Here is a 6641-nt window from a genome sequence, read left to right on the forward strand (position 1 = left end):
GTCAAATTATAATAGAAACTTGCTAGGCAAGGAGGAGCTGAGTCCAGAGGAATGGGCCACATGACCTCCATAGCCAGGGTCACTGAGCTGCCATAGCCTAAAGTCTCCATTATATGACAGAGACAGAGTTACTCAGAGATCCCTGCTTCCCTGGAAAGTGCTAGAGACACATAGCACAGGGGTCCCCAAACCCTGGGCCACAGACAAGTACCCTTCTGTGGCCTGTTAGGAAGCAGGCAGCACAGCAGGAGGTAAGTGGCTCCTGAATGAGCGAAGAAGCGTCATCTGTATTTGCAGCTGCTCCCCAGGGCTAGCATCACCACCTCAGCTCCACCTCAGATCATCAGGCATTAGATTCTCAAAGGAGTAACAGTCCCTGGTGCCAAAAATGTTGGGGACCACTGACATAGCATATGGAGACATACAATTTCGCTTTATGTACGTTAATATCATTGATTAGATAGAAACGTCCTTCATTTTATGAAGTTTCACTGGGTTTTCAGAGTCTGCTCTTCATTCTTTTGACTGATACACAGCCCAGCTGTAGATAACTTGGTTTTTCAGTTGAATCACATTGGGTGGGTTTATTTACAATTTTAGGGACATCATACTGTGACCCCATGTATTAAAAAAACAAACATGTATTTTCTGCCTTCGGTATTCCTAGGGATGAAAGGGAGAGTTTGAAGTGGAAACATGCAACCAATCTGCTATGACAGAATTTGTCTTGCTGGGCCTCTCCGCCCATCCAGAACTGAAGAAAATGTTCTTTGTGCTCATCCTGCTGATGTACCTGGTGACCCTGCTGGGCAATGGGGTCCCCATCCTGGTGACCATCCTTGACTCCCACCTGCACACGCCCATGTACTTCTTCCTGGGGAACCTCTCCTTCCTGGACATCTGCTACACAACCTCTTCCATCCCTCTAGTCCTGGATGGCTTCCTCACTCCCAGGAAAACCATCTCTTTCTCGGGCTGTGCCATGCAGATGTTTCTCTCCTCTGCCATGGGAGCCACAGAGTGTGTGCTTCAGGGCATGATGGCATTTGATCACTACATGGTCATCTGCAACCCCCGAGGTACCCCATGATCATGAGCAAGTCTGCCTCCATGCCCATGGCTGCCAGCTCCTGGCTGGCTGGTGAAGTCAACTCCTTGGTACAGATGTCTCTTGTAGTACAATTACCTTTCTGTGGGGATAACATCATCAACCACTTCACCTGTGAGATTTTGGCTGTCCTGAAGTTGGCCTTGCTGACATCTCCATCAATGTGATCAGTATGGGGTGGCCATTGCGATCTTCCTGGGGGTTCCAGTTCTGTTCATCTTTGTCGGCTGTCCTGAAGTTGGCCTGTGCTGACATCTCCAATGCGATCTTCCTGGGGGTTCCAGTTCTATTCTTCTTTGTCTCCTACATCTTTATCCTCACCACAATCCTGAGGATCCCCTCAGCTGAGAGGAGGAAAAAGGCCCCCTCCACATGCTCTGCCCACCTCACTGTGGTGAGCATCTTCTACAGAACCATCTTCTTCATATATAGGAAGCCCAAATCAAAAGATCCCCTGGGGACAAACAGGACCTTTCAGACAAACTCATCTCTCTCTTCTATGGGCTTCTAACCCCCACGCTAAACCCCATCATCAATAGTCTGAGAAACAAGGATGTTAGATCTGCTGTGAGGAATCTGGTGGCTCAGAAACACTTCACCCAGTGATGGTGGGATATGTCCCATAACACATACACTCTGATTCATTTGAGAATCTCAATGCAAATACTGGATGAGAGGCAAACTGAGTTTACAGCCATGCTACCCACAGTGTGGTCCATGGACCAGTAGTGTCAGCATTACCCAAGAGCTTATTAGACATACAGAATCTTGGGGCCCATTCCAGATCTACTGAATTAAAATCGGCATCTTTTCAAGATCTTCCAGGTGATTCATATAAATGTTAAACGTCAAGAAGTATTGGTTAACAGTCTATTATGGACGCTCTGGTGGGTGTGCTGCCCAGACCTCATCCCCATCCCACCTAGGGCTGAAGATCTTGTTACCACAGCTATTGGAAGTGTTGGTGGCTGACAACATTCACCTGAATCCTTTTGCTGGTTTGCTCTTGACCCAAGAGTTACCTCATCCAAAGTCAGATTTTATTCTCAGAGGCAGCCTATGTTCAATGATTAGTCAGTGTCCATATAAAGGCCTGGTCCTCCTTGCTTCACATAGGGAGATCTCTAAATCCCATCCCAGCTCTAGAGCTTTCCTGTGGCTGTTCAAATTCTCACTCTGCCCAGTCCTGCTTCCTTCACCTTGACCCCACAGGTGTTGATCTTCAGAGCAGTCCCAGTAAATATCCTGCATGAAAAGTCCCCATCAGTTGACTTTCTATGTCAACCTGCGACAGAGCACAATCATTAATCTCAGCACAAATGTGTGAACCATGTGTGTATTACTGGTGCATGGCCTTCCCAGGTGTTTCCTGCACCCTGACTCATAAGGAAAGTAACTCAGCGAATTCCTTTTGCTCATACAAAGAAAAAGTTATTCCGTAAATATGATTTGCTAAAGTAAGTTCCTTTACTTTTCACTTCTATAAATGAATCTTAATTTGTATTTACTATGCAAGAATTTTTACACCCGTTAGCAGAAAGTAGGCAGGGCTGTTTTACCCCCTGGATGTGAAGGTGCAGTCAGGTCTATGGGCTTTTTCGCTAAGGACAAAGATGTTTGAGGTCTAGAAAACATGTTAGCATCTAACTACAAAAACTAACAAAACCGTAACTCAAAAAACCCTAAAAATATCTTAATAATTATTATTTACAATTCTACAAAAGGGAACATTTTGTCAACCTCAGTAATGGATAAATTTTGTATTCCTGCATGCACCATATTTTAAAACAATCTGCCTTCACTTTGCAAGAATTCCTGAGTTTTCATGATTATTGTTGAAGAATCATAGAATTATGACTCAAGTGAGTCACTTGTAAGCCAAATAATTTTACTTTTTTCCAAATAATTTTAATAATGGAAATAGAAAAATCATTTCAAACATACTACAAAATTATACTTAAAGTGGTATGTAGGTGCATTTTGACATGATGTGGGTGGGACCTTCAAAAGTAAGAGTGTCTAGGCCTGGGACAGTCTTGAAATGGACTTGATAGTTCCAGATATATTTGTCCACAGCACTTAGAAAAGTAATGAGCACACAGGTACTCAATAAGACACATAGGTGTCTCTCCCCAATAACCTTTCAACTTTCTCTTGCACCCTCTCCACCCCATGTGCTCAGAGAGATGTGGTATGTGGGGCTGGTAGAATTCTATAGAAGGCCTAAGTGAGGGCTCAGATGGGTGAAACTTTTTGCTAAGAGAAACTCCCAAAACATACCAATCTCTAGGCTGAAGCCTGAGGTAGTCTGTGGGCTGTCAAAATCCCTAACCAGGGGTCCTCAGAGTTTCTTTTCCTCAGTCTTTATGAAAATGACAAAAGCACTGGTGGAAGAGACTGAACTCATGCTCTGTAATGAAAAGTCTGTGCATTTTCCCTGGGATAACATGGGCCACGATGCCTGCATGGATGACAGCATATACAAAGAACTCTGATATCAACCCATCTTCTTCTTACCAAAGAAGAATTAGTACCCAGGGTCTTTTTATTAGCTTGATTGATCAAGCAGAAGAAAGAATCAGTGAACTTAAGGAAAGGTCATTTGAAATTATCCAGTAGGAGGAGAGAAAGTAAAAAAGGATGAAAAAGAGTAAAAGAAGTCTTCAGGATTTATGGGATAACACAGGAGTCCCAGAAGGATAAGAGAAAGGGGCAGAGAGATTAAAGAAATAACTGAAAACTCCCCAAATCTGGGGAGAGAAATAGACATCCAAATTCTATAAGCCCATAGGACCCCAAATAGATTGAACATAAAGAGGTCTACACTGAGTCACATTCTCATTAAACTGTCAAAAGTCAAAGACAAAGTTTTGAAAGTGGCAAGAAATAAGTGACTTGTCCCATACAAGGGAACTCCCATAAGAGTATTATGTAAGACCAGATAGGTAATATAAGCAGACAGATGGAAATTCTAAGAAAGGATCAAAAAGAAACGCTGGAAATAAAAACACTTTAACGGACATGAAAAAAGTCTTTGATGGGCTCATTAGTAGACTGGAGGACACAGCTGAGAAAGAATCTCTAAACTTTAGGATATGTCAGTAGGTAGCTCCAAAATGGAAAAGCAAAGAGAAAAAAAGACCAAAAGGAAAAAAAAAAAAGTGGCATATCCAAGAACTGTGAGACAACTGTGCAAGGTGAAACATAAGTGTAGGGTACTACCAAAAGAGGAGAGGAAGGAACAGAAGACGATTCGAAGAATGTAAAAGGATCCTGAGATCAAAAAATTTGAGAACCACTGCCTGAAACATTTTCTTTTAACTTAAAATATATAACTGGATTTATCTGACAACCTTTACTACAAAAAGAGGGCCTTTTCTTGCCAGTGAATTCACAAATTAAGACCCTTAAATAACCACACCTATGATACATTGTCTACAATTTTCAATTTCGATTTTCTTAAAGTGGAGTTAGAAGTTAAAGACTTTTGCAAAAAGATGAGAGTACAGAATTTGTCTAGAATTTTACAGTTACCTCCCTTATCATTTCCACTCTCTTTCTAATACCTGATTCCAGCCCTTGGTGCATGTCTCTTGCTTCATGTTTTTAAGGGAAGAAGCCAGGCCTAGTCAGCTCTAGACAAGGGCTCAGGGACTAAATTGCAAGCCAGCTACCCTGGAGCACATGGATGGATAAGCCGTGTGTCTGGTGGGAAGAAGGCAAACCTTCCACCTCTTGTTTTGACACTTAACCTTGCAAAGATCAGTGCTGAGCCCCCCGAACAGATTCCACTGTAGTCAAAGCATGTCAGCCCTTAGTTATCCCTCTGCTTCCAGGAAGAGCAGCAACAACAGGACAGGAACTTTCTAATCTAAGGAAGATATTTTTGTAGTGACAGTTAAGATTTACATAGAACTGTCTGCAACTTATCTAATTGGGTTTATTGGACACAGACCCTAAACTCCTGTGAGGCCTCTCACCAAAACTTTAAATCACTTCTGGGATTAAAAATGGCCCCAAACAACCAGAACTCTAAATTGCTCTATGACTCCCTCTGGGGAATGGGCTAGGGACAAAGAGCAGAGGCTGTCTGCCCTGAGCATGTAGGCTAGGAGTGACTGCCAGGACCCCTGGAGTTGTCTTTCCTCTTGTTTTCTCACTGGGCATGGAGAAGGCCAGGAAAGGGAGCAGCTAGAGCCCCTGTAGCTATGGCAAACCCTAAATTTTCTTTACCTTGCTGTGAAATTTGAAGAAACTGCTAATCTCCAAGATAGCTGAATGGAATTTGCTGCATGCTTCCGGGCATAGCCCCAGCAGACAGGGCTGGACCACAGGTGAGCAAGGTGGCCAGTTGAAGTAATCGCTTCCCAAGTCCAGAGGCCTTCTAGCATCCTCATTGCCATGAGACTTTCTGTCCTCCTGTCCTCACCATGGCCTCAACACCACGCTGGACATAGACCGAGTTCTCTCTGTGGCTAAAGCTTCTTCAGGTAAGTGGGAAGAAAAAAGGCAGTTGTGAGGGAAACCTGGTCACAACTTGCATGTCTCTGAAGAGTTTTTAAAAAAAAAAAAGAAAGAACATGTCCTGGGGGTCTAGACCCATGTGGGGACAGGGCAGAGGTGAGGAGTGGGGATAGTATGACAAGAAGAAATTTTCTGCTCAATACAAGGGAAAACTTTCCAACAGTCAAGGCTGTCTGACAAAGGAACACGTGTCATGCACTCACACAACTCAAGATGTTCAGAGTGGAAAAGGGAAAATTGTGTTTCACAGAAGGTATTCATACAATGGAGGTGAAAGAGGCAAGGCTTGTTAGTTTACAACATTCCTGCCAAGTCTGAGATATTCTAGTCAATAGTATTAATATCTCTAAAAACAGATCTCTTTTCTCCAAATATTCCCGATGCCCATGCCATAATTAATCTCTGAAAAATGCATGAGGATAGCTTCAGACTATGTCTGGTTTTTCCCATCCAATCTTCTCCAACCAGCATCAGTGCAATAGTCACGGGTGTGATATGTGAAGCCCAGAGACACCCCACCCCCCACTCCTACTAAGAGGCAGATATCCTGGAGAAAGGTATATTTTTCATGACTCTCCTAGAGAGAGAGAGGAGGACCAAGATTCACAATCGGTCCTTTGCTTCTCGGTAAACCTGCTCTGGTACAAATGGAAGAGCCAGAATACAATCAAAGTGGTGAGGGAAGGAGCCCAGGGAGAAGGTGAGGAGCTAGGCTCCAGTCTTGGCCCTGTCCTTGCTTCCAATGACCTCTCTGAGCTTCAGTTTCCTCATCTTAATATGAGCAGTCAAGACTTAATGAACTGGACCTACCATTCTATAGTGACTGAAGTTCATCCTGTATGTAGTGTCTCCATGGAGTGATGCCTCTGCAAGGCTAGGTAGAATCATCCGTTTTTCTGTGGAGAAAGCATTACTGTGGCATTGTAGTGGCTTTAATGGTCATCTAAGGCAGAGAACGGTCTGACTAGGAGTTGTGACTTATAAAACAGCCCCAGAGACATAGAACCTT

General features: G+C 43.5%; 1 pseudogene; it reads left to right on the plus strand.

Annotated features, from left to right (window-relative positions):
* LOC102894829 overlaps positions 1-1714 on the plus strand; it is a 5648-nt pseudogene extending 3934 nt beyond the window's left edge.
* Positions 1715-6641: the final 4927 nt, after the last annotated feature.

This window comes from Pteropus alecto, unplaced genomic scaffold (assembly GCF_000325575.1).
Source record: "Pteropus alecto unplaced genomic scaffold, ASM32557v1 scaffold114, whole genome shotgun sequence".
Classification (NCBI taxonomy): Eukaryota; Metazoa; Chordata; class Mammalia; order Chiroptera; family Pteropodidae; genus Pteropus; species Pteropus alecto.